The 16,445-nt window shown below is 53.6% G+C and overlaps 1 protein-coding gene across 1 annotated transcript in view; it reads right to left on the reverse strand.

Moving 5' to 3' along the window:
* The window catches only part of LOC145394186 (uncharacterized), a 109,253-nt gene that overhangs the window by 92,501 nt on the left and 307 nt on the right, over positions 1–16,445 (reverse strand). The window lies entirely within an intron of this gene.

Consider the following 16,445-nt stretch of genomic DNA (forward strand, 5'->3'; position numbering starts at 1 on the left):
GTGTACAGTGGCTGTCACTTTCTGCCTGGTGCATACAGTGGCCGTCACTGTGGGGCTGTACCCTAAGGAGGTGGCAGACGAAGGGCGTACAGTGGCCATCCCTTCTCTGGTGCGTACAGTGGCCGTCACCGCGGTTCTGCCTCTACCTGGTTTACCAACCGAAGTGCGTACAGTGGCTGTCACTTCCTGCCCAGTGCATTCAGTGGCTGCTACCGCGGGGCTGGCTCCAGGGGTGGCTGCAGCTGATGTGCGTACAGTGGCCATCACGTCCTGCCCGGTGTGTACAGTGGCCATCACTGTGGAGCTGCAGGGGGTAACAGCTGAAGGGCGTACAGTGGCCATCCCTTCCATTGAGCATATAGTGGCCATCACCGCGGTGCTGCTTGGGACTGTGCTAAGTCCCACCCCGATGCTGGCAAGTGCTGGCCGAGCTGAGATGTAGTTGGCCGGGATTGCTTTCCTGCTGGTGGCCATGTTCGGGCCTGGCGCTCTTTCTACACTCCTCCCCATGGTCTCCTCCTGGGGTGGGTGTGGGGCTGTGGGTCCTTCCTAGGGTGGGTGTTGCGACACCTCTTCCTGGGTTTCCCGTGGGGGTGGGCATCTCAGAGATATTGTGTAAAATACATGGGATCTGGATCTGCCCCCAAATTTAATTGGTTGTTCCTTGGCCCATTGCCCACTCTTGCAAATAATATTATTGAAATTCATTGCAACCTTTTGGAGACATTGTGGGGGATGTATAGGATCCGGATCCGGATACGGATCTGCCCCCAAATATAATATATTTTTTTCTTGGCCTATGGTCCACCCTTCCACAAAATTTCATTGAGATTCATTGAGAACTTTTGGAGATAGCCGCAGGCAGCTCCTGATGGTGGTCTGACCCTGTGGAGACCGCAACCCTCAGACACCCAGGGGAAACCCCAGGACCCCAGGGCGAGGTCTCCCAAGCCCCACCTGCAGACGACCCTCCTCCAGGACCAGGCAATGGCAAGCACGCCTGTTGGCCCTGTTTGGCCCCAGTCCAGAGAGCCATCTCCCAGGTCGAGGCCCCACTAGGAAAGGGCCTCCCAGCACGCTGACTAGGAGCCCCATCTGGACGACATCACCCCTGGCAGTAGTCCCGTGCCCCCTACGGGAAGGCACACTTGACGAGCTACGTCCCATGCCCAGGCACCACCTATAATTAGCCTAGTCCCCAACAGCCTGGGCCAGGCCTGACAGTGTCCCTATTAATCTGTACATGAATCTCATTGTGGTGTATTGTAAGGATTGGTATTAAGGCAATATATTATGTAAGGTTGGTCTGCCAAGTTTTAATGCCCTGTTCCTCTTGCAGTGTATTCTAGGTCCAGTCTCGAAAGAGAACCCCGCTTAGTAGCTAGTGAGCAATATGACATTAATGTGTACCTGTCCATGGTTAAACCACTACTGGACATAGGCTTTGAAAATGACAGGGAGAAGATAGCTGTCACCCTGCTGCACCTGGGCAAGACAGTATCGAGTATCGCCTCCCAGATCGTCCCGGAGTTAAAATGGGGGCAGTTTACACAAATTGCGACACAGGCAGTCACGCCATCTTTGGGAAGAGTCATAACTCTGTCACAGCTCGATGCCCTCACCTACGAGGGAAACCTGGATGACACACTCATCCAGACCAGGCAACTCATCACCGCTGCCTACTCGGAGACCGACGCGCCACCTGGGAGCAACACATATTTAACATACTGTTGAGGATCCTCCCCAGACACAATAAGGGAGCACTTTACCATATACAACTCTTCAGGAGGCCTCGACAGGGGCATACAGCTAGTGCAGTGCCTCCTAGCCGCCTGCTCCACCCCACAACACATTGGCGCAGTAAGTAAATTCTCCATCCAGAGGACAGCACAACGCCAGAAGCAACGGACACCCTCCACCCACCCAAGCCCTTCACCAACACATTCCGCACCTAGGGCTCATCCTACCAAGAGACGCCCCAGTCCCAAGGAGAACCCAAACCTAATATCCATTAACTCTTGGGAATTCACCGCCTGCAGCCGCAGCGGCCTCCTCCATGGCATCCGTGAACAGTTGAAGGCTGCCCAGCACAGGATGACCACTCAAAGGGACCACAAGGTTTCATCATTAGATGATGAAGGCGCTGAGGGTGACTCTTCACCCACCAACTTCGCCCATCCCAGGGAAATGGAGCCAGAGGAAGAAGACGCCTCATAACAGCTGGATTTTTAGGACCACCCCCGCACCTCCCCACAGTGGCAGGGGCCATCTTGCAGAAATACTGCCTCTGAGTCTACGACAAGATGAGACTGAACGGGGTAAAAGCGAGACTGCTGGTCGACACGGGAACAGCCAGATCTTGCCTCTACACACACTTCTACTCCCGCCACACCTCCGCCTTTGGCCCACTTTTCCACACCTCAGTTCACCTTATAGACGTGGGGGATGGCCCCTTGCCAATACATGGGGAGATCCAGGCCCTACGAGCTGACACCAACCAGCAAGTTTCCACCAAACACAAGTTTATCGGCTTTGACTCAACCTGCCGTGCCTATGATGGCTAACTGGGACTGGACCTTTTACAGAAACTACACACAAACGTCGACTGCCACAAGCGGCGCCTCCAGTTTAAAAAACCTCCAGATCCCCTGCTCAGCCACTCTGCACGTACACACCACCCCCTCACCCTGCCCCCCCACACCATGTCCTACACCCTACCCACGATGCCGCCTGCCCACCCCACTCCTTCCCACCCCACCTTCCCTGCAACCATCACTTCCGCACTGACCATCCCCCCCTAGCACGAGGCCTGGCGACAGCTGAACAGACCTACCAGCACCTCCGTCCTGTTCTCCCCCAGCCTACCACCTGGGGCCTTCTCCTCCTGTCTACTGTCACCCACCTTCCTTTTCCCCCACGTCGGAGCAGCATGCATTACGAATCTCTCCACCACACCCCTCACCCTCCCCAGGGGATTAGTGGTGGGAGAGAAATGGAGGAAGCCAAGCCTTGTGAAACCCCCCCCTTCCCTTGCCACCCTACCCTTCCTACCTGAACACATCTTGCCTCATCAGGCTAACAGCCTCCAACAATTCGTCCTGGACTTCCAAGACCTATTTTCATCAGGACCAGCAGACATCGGCCACACCACGTACCTGAACCATGAAATCCACACCACAGGAAAGCCTATTCGCCAACCATCATGGCGAAAGAACCCCAAACAATGGGCTGAGGAAGACCGGCAGGTCCAGGACATGCTCAATGCCGGCGTTATCTCCCCCTCCACCAGCCCATGGTCCTCACCCGTCGTCCTTGTCAAAAAGAAAGACAGCAGCATGTGCTTCTGTGTGGATTATAGGAGACTTAATGACATGACCAGGAAGGACGCCACTCCCTTACCCAGGATAGACGGCTCCCTTGATTCCCTATACGGGTTGTCATGTTTCTCCACCTTAGATCTGCAGCTGGGATATTGGCAAGTCCCCGTCCATCCCAAGGACTGAGGAAAAACAGCATTCTCCACAAATAATGCTAAACATTACGAATTTATTGTCCTCCCATTCGGACTCTGCAATGCCCCCACCACGTTCTCCCGTCTGATGGAGTCGGTCCTCAGCAGCCTCACTTAGGAAATCTGCCTGGCATACCTGGACGATGTGACTGTTTTCAGCCAAACATGGGCCGACCACCTCCAGTGCCACAAGCAAGTCTTCCAGCGCATCTGCCAGGCATCCTGACTGAACGGTCCATCTACTTCCTGGGCCACATGATCTCAGCAGAAGACATCTCTCCTGACCCTGACAAACTGCAGGCCATCTCAGACCTTCCTCTACCAAAAGATGTCCACGATGTGTGCACCTTTCTCGGGCTAACCTCCTACTTCCAGCGCTTTGTCAAGGGTTTTGCGAACATCACAAAACCCCTCAGGGCCCTAAGAAAGGCAAACCATTCATCTGGACCAACGCCTGAATCATTGCCTTCCACACACGCAAATCAAAACTCATCCCTGCCCCGGTTATTGCCTTCCTCGACTACACGCTGCCTTTTCACCTGTACACGGATGTGTCTCTAGTGGCGCTTGGCGCCGTCCTGGCCCGGGTCCAAGAGGGGCGAGAACACGTAATCGCCTGTGCCAGCCGCACCTTCAACCAAGCTGAGAAAAATTATGCCGCCACTAAACGTGAATGCCTGGGCATTATATGGGCTATGGAGCATTTCCGACCATACCTCTCCAGCACTCTTGTCATGATCATCACAGACCACCAATCCCTCCAGTGGCTATGACAATCCAACACCAACAACGCTCAACTGATCAGGTGGAGATAGGCCCTAGAGGAGTTTGATTTCGAAATCGCCTACAGACCAGGGAAACTACACACCAACACCGACGCCTTGTCCCACCTACCAATCACTTCCATCAACGCCACCTCCGACCTTATACAACAATGGGAAGATAAGGAGCACCCACCCCGGATACCACCTCAGGTGTTCAAGCTCTACAGGCACGGCGACCACCTGTTTACTCAGGCCGGGCACATAGTCCTCGACCCAAACACCGCCCTCGACGCCATGACCCACCTACACTCCAACAACGGCATCCATCTCGGCATGAAAAAACTCTTACAAGTGTTCAGCGACATCTACTGGACACCAGGCAACTCCAACCTTGCCAAGCAAATCATCCAAGCCTGCCAAACCTGCTCGCTAGGTAAAGACATCACCTGCACACCTGGGCTGTCGGGAAAAATCACCGCCCACAAACCAAGGCAATTATTGTCCATAGTCGACGTAGTCTGGTCCCTAACACCCAAAGCTGGGTACAAATACATCATAACGTTTGTGGATGTCTACTCAAAATTCCCCATCACCTGCCCAGCCAAGGAGCACCACGCCATGGACGTACGTACCTAAAGCATTCGTCCGCCACGTCTTCCCATACTTTGGGATTCCCCGAGCCCTTGACTCAGATAACGCCCCAGAATTTACAGGCAAGATCTGGAAAGAACTAGCCACCTTGTTCGGTTACCAGATCTCCCACTCCTTCCCCTACTGGCCCCAAGGGAATGGAGTGTGTGAAAGGAGCCATCGCACCCTCCTAAACCAAGTGCAGGCTCGAATACAGGAAACAGACAACAAGGACTGGCTGGCGTATGTTAAAATAATACAGTGGGGCATGAACACCTGCCCGAGAGACAACGGTATCACCCCCCACGAACGGGTGTTTGGAGAAACCCCTCTCCTCCTACCCCTCAGACACCACCTCCAACCACCCTTCCCACCCCCCATATCCGACCCCTTCATCACCTCAAAAGGCGATTGCACCACCCGCAAAAACATCAAGACCTACAGCCGGACTTCACAACATCCAACCCATACAAAACAAGAGACTCAGTAGCGGTATCACGCCTACCGGTCCCGAGCAAAATCTCGCCACGATTTGAGGGACCCTACACTGTCATCAACATCCCCAACCCCTGTCAAGTCATTATTCAACACCACAGCACCACACGCACATACCAAAACCGCCACATGCAGCTATTTCGTGTCCCACAAGACAATGCTCACACAGGCCGCACCTGCTCCATCCCCCACCATGCCACCCCGCCATCTCCCGCCATTCCGGAAAACTCCTCTTACTCCCACAATTACTACTTCGCACCCTCCTCCACCTCACCTTCACCTACCCCCCCATCCACCAGCACCTTCCCCATCCCACCTTTCCCCTGCTCCACACCACCCCCACGGGCCCCCAATGTTTCACCGGCGACCTCAGCTGACACCTCACCTCCCGCCGCCACGCCACCACCATTCAACACGCAGGACGATCCCCCGGGATGCCCCCACCCACCCCCCGTCACCCCACAACAACATCAACACAGCACAACGCCCACCACCACCCCTATGCCCACCAAAATTTCCCACACACACACCCACTCCCCACCCACTACCCACGCCAAACCACGCCTCAGCTCACCACCCACCACCACTGCCACCACTTCTCGCACTCCACCACCTAGACAATCAACCCACTGCCCACTCCCGGCCAATACACCTCGTGCAACCGCCACATGACCACCCACCACCACTCCTACGCCCACACGTTCCCCCCATATGCACACCCCACGCACCAGCCCCGCACCCACAACCACCCCATGTTCTCCCCCACAAGGGTGTTCAACCACCCTCCCATGAACAACAAATGCACCATGTGGCCCCACCACCTCACCACCTATGCCAGTCCTCACCACCACCATGACCAGATCTGGCCACCTCTCCCTCACACCAGCCAGGTATACAGTCACGCCATCACCCACATTCCCAACATCACCACAACCACCCCCAGCAAGCCCCACCACACCCAGCACAGCCCCCATCACACTGAGAATGCATCAGGCGCAGTGGAAGTTTCCACCCGCCCAATCCCCCCAGGGAGAGGATTAACACCTACCCTAGGAGCTCTCATAAAACCCCAGCCACTTCATCTGTCGCTAGCATTCAGCCGGGAGGGCTCAACCACTCGCCACCACTCGAGAAGAAGGTATGACGTGCCATCTTGTCCCTCACACAAGGACATAGCCAAAGGATCCAGGCGACACCTTAGCTACTCCGCCTCCTCCTGCAGACACCCCACACCTCCACCCTCCACATCACCTATGTTCCACACCAGAAGCCCAGCCAGCTCACCCACCACTGGACCACTCTCCTCTGCCACCTCACACCGGCACACCAGACCACCACCTCAGACACCTACCACCTCCAGCCACGGGGACGTGACTTTCCCCTCATCGATGGTGGTGAGATGCCCGCTCCCATGGGAAACCCAGGGAGGGGTCTTGCAACACCCACCCCAGGAATGACCCACGGTCCCACACCCACCCCAGGAGGAGAGCATGGGGGGGCATGTAGTGAGAGTGCCAGGCCCAAGCAAGATGGGCCTAGGTGCCCCACGACGCTGTGCCCCTCTTTCTCTCAACACGGCTACCAGCAGTCCCGGCCAACTACATCTCAGCCAGGCAGCCCTCGCCAGGATTGCGGTGGGACTTGTCTCAGCACATTCCCAAGCAGCAGTGCGGTGACGGCCATTGTACACACCGGGGAACGGAGGGCCACTGTATGCCCTTCAACTGTTACCTCCTGCAGCCCCGTGGTGATGGCCACTGTATGCACCAGGCAGGATGTGACGGCCACTGTATGCATGTCAACTGCAGCCACCCCTGGAACCAGCCCCACGGTGATGGCCACTGTACACACCAGGCAGGAAGTGACAGCCACTGTATTCACTTCGGCTGGTAAATCAGGTAGAGGCAAAACCACGGTGATGTCCACTGTATGCACCGGGGAAGAGATGGCCACTATACGCCCTTCATCTGCCACCTCCTTAGGGAACAGCCGCATGGTGATGGCCACTGTACGCACCGGGCAGGAGTGACAGCCACTGTGCACAATTTGGCTGTTGTCTCTAGAGCTCGTGGAACAGCAGTGACAGCCACTGTACGCACCAGGGAAGGGACGGCCACTGTACACCCTTCATCCACAGCCCCTGAGACTACCCTTTTGGAGGAAGTCCCTGGCTCGGCCCACCACCCCTCTGGAGGCCGAGTGGGACGTCTCTCTCTCTCTCCCTCTCTCTCTCTCTCTCTCCTTACAGGTGCAGTCCCCCAGAGCAGTTGCAGATTGAAGAGTTGTGGCGAGGGTCCATCCCAAGCCTGGGGATCCACGCTCTACAGACCACCCCTGGATGATGCATGCCACTGACGGACGCAACGAAGAAGGCACGCCGCCGGCAGCTCCTGCTGGTGGTCTGACCCTGTGGAGACCGCAATCCCCAGACACCTAGGGGCCCCCCTAGGACCTCGGGGCGGGGCCTCCCGAGCCCCACCTGCAGACGACCCTCCTCCAGGAACAGGCAAAGGTAAGCACGCTTATTGGCCCTGTGCGGCCCCAGTCCAGAGGGCCACCTCCCAGGTCGAGGCCCCATTAGGAAAGGGCCTCCCTGCACGCCGACTGGCAGCCCCATCTGAACGGCATCACCCCTGGCAGAAGTCCTGTGCCCCCTATGGGAAGGCACACCTGACGAACTACCTCCCATGCCCAGGCACCACCTGTAATCAGCCCAGTCCCTGGCACCCCGGGCCAAGCCTGACAGTGTCCCTATTATTCTGTACCTCACTGTGGTGTATTGTAAGGATTGTAATTAAGGCAATATATATGTAAGGTTGGTCTGCCAAGTTTTTATGCCCTGTTCTTCTTGTACTGTATTCTAGTTCCGATCTCAAAAGAGAACCCCGTTCAGTAGCTAGTGTTCTTAGGACCAGACGTCGACCTAAAAACACCCAGCATAACAATCTCCATGGATCCGAATCCTTTTTAATGGCAATGGCATTGGCGGAGGTATGCACTCTCTGAGTACTTTTTAGTTCTGTTATGTGGTTACTTTATGTGAACACTTGAACTATGCCGATTTTATTAACTCCGCCAATGGAGCTGGAGGAATTTATGTACAAATTCACTCCTTTTTTATTGTTTGTCCACAAATTATCTCAAAATGTTATTAATAGATTCCAATGAAATGTTGAGAATATGTGGGTCATGGGTTACGGAAGAGTTAGTTAAATTTAGGTGGTTGTCTGGTAGGCTATAGGCGTTGGCAGAGGTATGCACCCTTTGAGTACTGTCTTCTTTTACTTTTTTTTTTTATCTTATTTGCAAGAAAACTTACGAATATGCTTCCTTGCATATTTCGAGTCAGGGGAGACTGGCACGCAGCATGCATATATAGTTTTAAAATACTGATACATCTACGACGTCACGAATGCTGCTTCCTGAACCTGTGAATAGCTCTGGTATCCGTTGCCTACTGCATACAGCCACTAATTTGCCTGTTTTCAAACATGTTTATCAGAGGGGGATTATGAAATGGCGAGCGGATGGGATGATGAGACACCCACCCTAGGGGGAGACCACGGGGTGGAAGTCCCTCACCACCATGCGCCCGACTTCCCTTCAACAGAGCAAGCGGGGACTACACCACCCCAAGGGAGAGTACATCACCCCACTGCATTACACTCCAGCCGGACCAACACTCGCCAGACTTGGGGTGGGACTTGTTCTAACAGTCCCAAGTAGGCCCTCGGTAATGTCCATCGGACTTGCCACTATAGGAGGAATGACCACCGGTTTTCCCAGTCCTACACACCCCAAGGGAAGCAGTGGCACAATAACATCCACCGGACTTGCTGTAGAGGGAGCGTCCACTGGATCTCCCTCTTTTGCCACTCACCACCGGGAGCAGGGGCACAGTAACGTCCACCAGACTTGCCATTGGAGGAATGTCCACCAGACTTGCCCCACCTGTCGTCCCAGGGAAGGGAGCAGAGCATTGGTAGCATCCACCGGACCTGCCATAGAGGGGACTTCCATCGGATACCCCTCGCCTGCAACTTTCTCCCGGCAGCAGGACCTTGGTAACATCCACTGGATTTACCGCAGGCAAAGGAGCGGCCACCAGGCTTCCTCTACCTGCTGCCCCCGGGACGAGTGGAGCCCCGGTAACGTCCACTGGACTTGCCGGGTGGGAGAAATGTCCACCAGACTTCCTTTCTCCACTACCCTAGAAGGGAGCCTTGGTAACGTCCACCGGACTTGCCAGGCGGAGGGAGTGTCCACCAGACCTCCTTCCACTGCCCCGGAGTGGAGTTTTGGCAAACCCCACCGGTATAGCCAAGCTGAGGGAATGACCACCGGTCTTCCCTCCTCCACTACCCCAGAGACTCCCACCAAGGGGAGCGTCCCTGGCTCGGCCCGCCCCTCCAGAAACCAAGCGAGACGCCCCTTGCACTCCCCCCGCACCACTAGGGGTGGAGATTGCTCCCCTGCAGAGCTCCTGGTGGAGAACGTCTGGAGTGGACCCGTCGTGAGCCTGGGTGTCCTGTCCCTGCAGCCATTCCCTCGATGTCCCCAGCTGCTGTTGGACTCCCCGAGAGCAAGCGGCCGCCATCAGCCCCTGACGGTCTCCCCAGCCCAACGAGACCGCAGCCCCTGACCCTTGAGGGGTGCCCTGACAACCCCGGGCCAGGACCAGCCCAGATCCTCTAGCAGGACCCCCACCACTTTCAAGGGCAGGCGCCAAGCTGAGTTCCTACTGGCCCTGTTTGGCCTCAGTCCCGAGGGCCACCACACGCCTAAGGGTCCCACCAGGAGAGGGCCACCCAGAACACTGCCCTACAGCCCACACCACGCAGCCCGAGACGAGCGCCTCTCCCAAGATCACACCCCAGACAGGCCACCTCCCACACCTGGCAGCCACCTGGACCTGTCTGGGATCCAGTCTGTGTCCAGCCTTTATGTGTCAATAAGTGTTGTACTGTGTCATATGTATTTGTGTTCTGCATTGTATCTTTGTAAGGCAATATACGTGTAAGACTGGTTAGCCTGTGTTTGAACCCTGTTCCTTTGTTGCATGCTCTTGCCCGGTCCTGAACAATAAAAACCCAAGTCCATGCTCATGTTCTGTGTTCAAGAAGTTGAACCCTGAACACGCAGCATAACAGATTATAATACCCAACTGTAAAAAGCTCACCCCACTTGCCTACCTCCCCCCCCAAACCTGAAGGGCCGTCACTGTCTAAGGCGATGACCCTTCTCCCTCCAAATACACTGACCTGATTTGAACATTATTTTGCATCACTCTAATCCATCCAAGTGTTCCACTGAACACAGGCAGGTACGACCAACTACTTCCATTGGTTGCAGTAGTGCAGAACTCCTGTCTGCAAATGGGGGGGAAGGGTGGGGTGGCTCAATGGTAGACCGACTGACTTGAGACCAAAGGGTCGAGCGCCACGCCCGAGTAGCTGCCATGCTGGGAGAGGTAGAGCTCTCCCGTCATCTAGCGGAGCAATAATATTGATCTATCAATGTCTAGCTAGGGGAATTCATTTCTGTTATGCAGCGTATTCTGCGCCCAACTTCTTGGGCTCAGATACGGGCATGGGCCTTGGGTTCTTTTACTCTGGACTGAACTAGAGCATGCAGACAAGGGATAGGGCTCAAACACGGGCTAACCAGTTCCACACGTATACCTCACAGAGTACCACAGAATTTACACACTAGCACATGGACAGTTGTATATGGGACATAAGTATATTATATGACACAGCACTATACACATATACAGCATGAACGCAGTATAGCACACGACACTATCTATCAATATATCACAAACTATATAGCATATAACACAAGCAAGGTATATATTACACAGGGGAACAACACGATCCGTGATCCAGATACAGCATGTGACTATCTGTCTATCTATCTATTGCCAGACGCCTCAATCCCGTTTGGGGTGGCCACAAACAAATCGCCTCCACGTCGCCCTGTCCCCAGCCATTTCACTGCCCTGCTCCCAACTCACACCCCCTCTCTCATATACCTCTCCACCCCATCCCTCCATCTCATCCTCGCCCTCCCCCTCCCTCTTCCCCCCTCACTTCACTCACATACACTCTCTTCGTCAGTCTTTCACCATCCATCCTCTCCACATGGCCAAACCACCTCAGTGTGTTCCTCATAACGCTTCCTATCACATCCACATCCACACCACAACGCTCCTTTATATCCTCATTCGTCAGCCTGTCTCTCCATGTGACTCCACAGGCTCCTCTTAAATAACTCATTTCCACTGCTCTCACTCTTGACTTGTGCCCTTCTAACAACGTCCAAGCTTCACTTCCATACGTTAGAGTTAGTATCACAATACTGTCATGTAGTAACTTTTTCACTTCCATGCTCACTTCCCTGTTTCTCATCACTGCATTCAAAGAACCAGCAACCTTTCTTCCCTGCTGTACCCTTTCAAGCACTTCACCCTGCAAACCTCCATCCTTACTCATCACACTACCCAAGTACTTAAACGTACTCACATTTTCCAATTCCTCACCATCCAACCTCGCTGTACATTCACTGACTTCACCACTCTCAAAGACCATCACTTTACTCTTCACTACATTCACCTTTAGATTCCGTTTCTTACACACTCTCCCAAACTCATCCACCAAGCCTTGCAGCTCCCCTTCGTCTTCACTCAACAACACAGTATCATCTGCAAACAACAGTACAGGGAGTTTCCAAACACTATCCTCTCTCACCAGGGCCACTCCAACATCCACTACCCTACCTTGTACCTCTTTTATTACCCCATCCATGTACAGATTGAACAACCATGGAGACATGACACATCCCTGTTTCAAACCAACTTTCAAAGAGAAAAATTCACTTAGTTCACCATCCACACGCACTGCAGCCTTCGCACCATCGTACATACTCTTCACAGCATTCAACAACTTCCCATCTATTCCATATATTCTTAACACTTTCCACAATCCTAGTCTATCCACCCTGTCATGTGCTTTCTCCAAATCCATGAAAGCCGCATACAACTTCTTTCCCTTCTCTAGAAACTTTTCCACTAAAGATCTAAGAATGAATATCTGATCTACACAACCTCTTCCCTTCCTAAAGCCTCCTTGTTCTTCTCCAACTAATTCCTCTGTTCTTTCTCGAACTCTGTCAATAAGTATCCTACCATACACTTTTCCTGTTATACTAAGAAGACAAACGCCCCTATGATTACCACACACTTCTTTTTCCCCTTTTCCTTTGTCTTTCTATCTATATACCTAGGCTGCTTCCCCCAAGGAAAGGGAGGTAGCCGAGACAGGACGACACACTCCCCATTTACTCATCCATTCTAACACGTTCATTCACATCCATTCGCATCTTAGCCCCAAGGGGAGAACGGACAGATCCTCACCGCACCACACCGCACAAGGGTCAACTGTTCAATGCAATCAGTGACATCCGCAGCAAGGCCCGACAGCAGAGCTGGTTTACCCCTGCCACATCATAACAGACCCATCCCCTTACCCGCACCTGACCTGATTAGCTGATCAGACCAAATGCGGGAGAATATCCCCTCAGGGTTGCGTCATCACTTATTCATTCACAATTTCTCTCCATTTATTTCTGTCACGCACAGCCACTCTTCCTTGCTCAACAGACATCCCTCTCGCATCAAGTGCTCTCTTCACACTGTCCATCCATCCTATTCGTGGTCTTCCTCTCAGCCTTACACCTCTCACATCAGATCTAGTTATCTTTTTCACCAATCGCTCATTATCCATTCTCTCCATATGCCCAAACCATCGCAACACCCTCTGCTCAACTCTACCAGCCATCTCCCGAACAACTCCAGTTCTCCTTCGCACTTCATCATTTCACACTCGATCCGTACGCGTCACTCCACTCATACTCCTCAGACACCTCATCTTCATTACATTCAAACTTTTCCTCTCTGCTACACCCATATTCCATGTTTCAGCCCCATATAACGCAGTCGGTACCACAACACCCTCATACAACCTTCTCTTTACATCCATTCAAAGTGAACGACATCTAAACACTTTTTTCATTCCTCCCAGCACCTTTCCTACTTCATTTATTCTAAACTTCACTTCTGCATCTATTCTTCCATCCACAGCAACATGTGACCCTAGATATTTAAAACACTCTACCTCCTCAAGCAACTCACCATTCAAAGCTATATCGACCATCTACCAACCTCGTACACTTCATCACTTTACTCTTATTCTCATTTACTTTCAATTTCCTCCTTTCATACACCCTTCCAAACTCCTCTACCAACTGTCTCAATCTCTCCTCTGAATCAGCCACCAGTGCAGTATCATCTGCAAACAGCAGCTGCTTTGTACAAGGGAATAATTATACCTGACTTCCAATCCTCCGAGACTCTACCTTCCTCCCAGGCCAATCTGCATATCTTCCACATCCTTTCTACTACTATCTCTCCCTCATGCTTCAGCATTTCACCACACACTCCATCAATTCCTGGGGCTTTCCCCATTTTAACTTTCTTCATTGCTTCCACAACTTCTATCCTACTGATTTCTTCCTGTCTTCTCACCTCCCTCCTTCTCCAAGCCATTCCCCAGCCACTTATACTCGCATTACTTCCATCCTCTATGTTCAACAATTCCTTAAAGTGTTCTCTCCATCTGCTCACTTTTTCTCCCTTCTCCACTAGTAATCTACCATTTTTATCTTTCACTCCCCTGCTAACCTCACTTCCACCCTGTCTTACTCTCTTCACCTCTTTCCAGAACATTTTCTTACAGTCCCTCCACTTTACACTCATATTCCTTCCAAATTCCTCATCCACTCTCTTCTTACTCTCTCTTTCTTTCTACATATAACTCTCTCTTCCACCTCTCAACTTCTTCCACGCCCCTATTTCTCATCCATTCATTGTATGCTTTCTTCTTTTGTGCCACAGCCTGTCTCACCTCTTCAGTCCACCACGCTGTTCAGTCCACCACAGCATGTGACACTACACTGAAATATACTACCAACAAGATATATCACTCGAATCTTTTACATAGACGTATATATATCAAGGGGACGGATATTCCACAGGAGTAAGACACTGAATATCATCACTCGTATGACACGGGTCGCACATATAGAGGCCACAGATATTACACATGGTATTACCTTCAGGGTGGAGGGGCACGCAGGGAGGGTGGGGCGGCACACAAGGGAACACTACACGAGGGTCTGAACTAGGGCACACAGGGACACGACACTCTGGACGAGGGGAGGGAGAGGGGTTCACACAGGGTCTGTAGCACTGGGAATCGTCAGAGGAGTATTTCACAGTGTAGGTTGGGTAGCCGGCGGGCGCTAGGGGTGCACCCAAGACTACAGCACAGATAGCCGCAGGTGATGGCCCAGTGTGGGAGGAGGGTCATCCAAGATGCGTTCCTGGAATAGGTCTCAATCGGCATGATCAGGGGTCCGGGTCGAGCTGGAGGGCGGCGTGATGGGCGGCCCTTTTCTGGTGGGGGCCTTGGGGGTGTGATGGCCCTCTGGACTGGGGCCAAACAGGGCTAAGAAGTACGCGGCATGGCGCCTGCCCTTGGCCATAGTGGGAGTCCTGGGGACAGGTCCGGGCTGGTCCTGGCCTGGGGTCAGCTGCAGGGCGCCCCTCGTCATTCTGGGGCTGCAGTCTCGGTGGGAGGAGGAGGACGACAGGTGTCGGCTGCGGCCACTCGCCCTGGAGGAGTCCGTCAGCTGCTGGGGGCATCGGGGGCTGGGCTGCAGGGACAGGATGCCAAGCCTCGAGGTGGGTCTGTCCCAGGTACTCTCTGATGGGGGCCCTGTTGGGGAGCAGTCTCCACCCTTCATAGAGGAGGGGGAGGAGGAGGGGCATCTCGCTCGGCCGCAGGAGGGTTGGGCCAAGCAAGGGACAGTACCCTCGTAGAAAGCCTCTGGGATAGTGGAGGAGGGATGACCAGTGGCCTGTCCCTCAGCCTGGCAGGCCTAACGGTCCCTGCCGAATCTCCACTCCGGGGCAGAGGAAAGAGGTCCTTTGGACACTCCTTTCGCCTGGTAGGTCCAGGGGATGCTATCCAGGCTCCCTCCTGGGGTAGTGGTCGAGGGAGATCCGGTGGACACTCCTTCAGGCTGACAGGTCCAGGGGACGCTGCCAGGGGACCACTCGTCCCAGGGACTGTAGGAGAAGAAGGCCTGGCCTGGCGGGCCTTCTGGCTTCTGTGGTAGGTCCAGTGGACTCTGTTGCCCTCTTGCTGTTAGAGGACAGTGCAGCTGAGGGATGACCGGTGGTCTCTCCCCCAGTGGCAGATCCAGTGGATACTACCACGGAGCCTGCCGTCCTCCTGGGGATCGCAGGCAAAGGTCGTCGGAGTGGCGGTCTGAGACACCTGCTCCCGGAGGTGAGTGGCAGAAAGAGATCCAGTGGACACTCCTCCTACAGTAGATCCGTTGGATACTACTGTACTGCTGCTCCCCTGGCGTATAGTGGGACTGTGAGCGTTGGTGATGGCTCTCCCTCTTGTGAAGGCAGGTCTGGTGGACACTGCATCCGAGGGCCTACTTGGGACTGTTGAAGGGCAAGTCCCACCCCGATTCTAGCGAGTGTTCTTCCCGGTGGTCCAGCTGTGTGGAAGAGGGGCGTAGGGTCACGGGGATATGAGCCGCTGTGGCACAGAACACCTATGTGTCTCCCCATTGCCTCCTCTTGTGGTGGGGGCCACCTCCCCATATCCTCCTCCTGGGTTGGTGGTGTCGGGATCGCTCCGCCGGGTGAGTATTTCAATTTCCCCATATTATAAAGAAAAAAAGAAAGAAAAAAAAATCCCGTCTGCAGCTGCCTGCATTTGGTGTGGACACGGCCTAAGCCGTACGAATTCCAACTTTATAGTCAAGGTGTGTATATACAGTACACATTGATTATCATTATTATTATTATTATCCGGAAGGTCACAGTTTAAGAAGAGAAGGGTTTCCGATCTCCACCCCCACACTCTTCGTTGTTTCACACAGTAAATACGTGAGTAGTATTCTTT

Source organism: Coenobita brevimanus, chromosome 26, assembly GCF_032717465.1.
Source record: "Coenobita brevimanus isolate Jiangsu-jjx chromosome 26, ASM3271746v2, whole genome shotgun sequence".
In the NCBI taxonomy this organism is placed as follows: domain Eukaryota; kingdom Metazoa; phylum Arthropoda; class Malacostraca; order Decapoda; family Coenobitidae; genus Coenobita; species Coenobita brevimanus.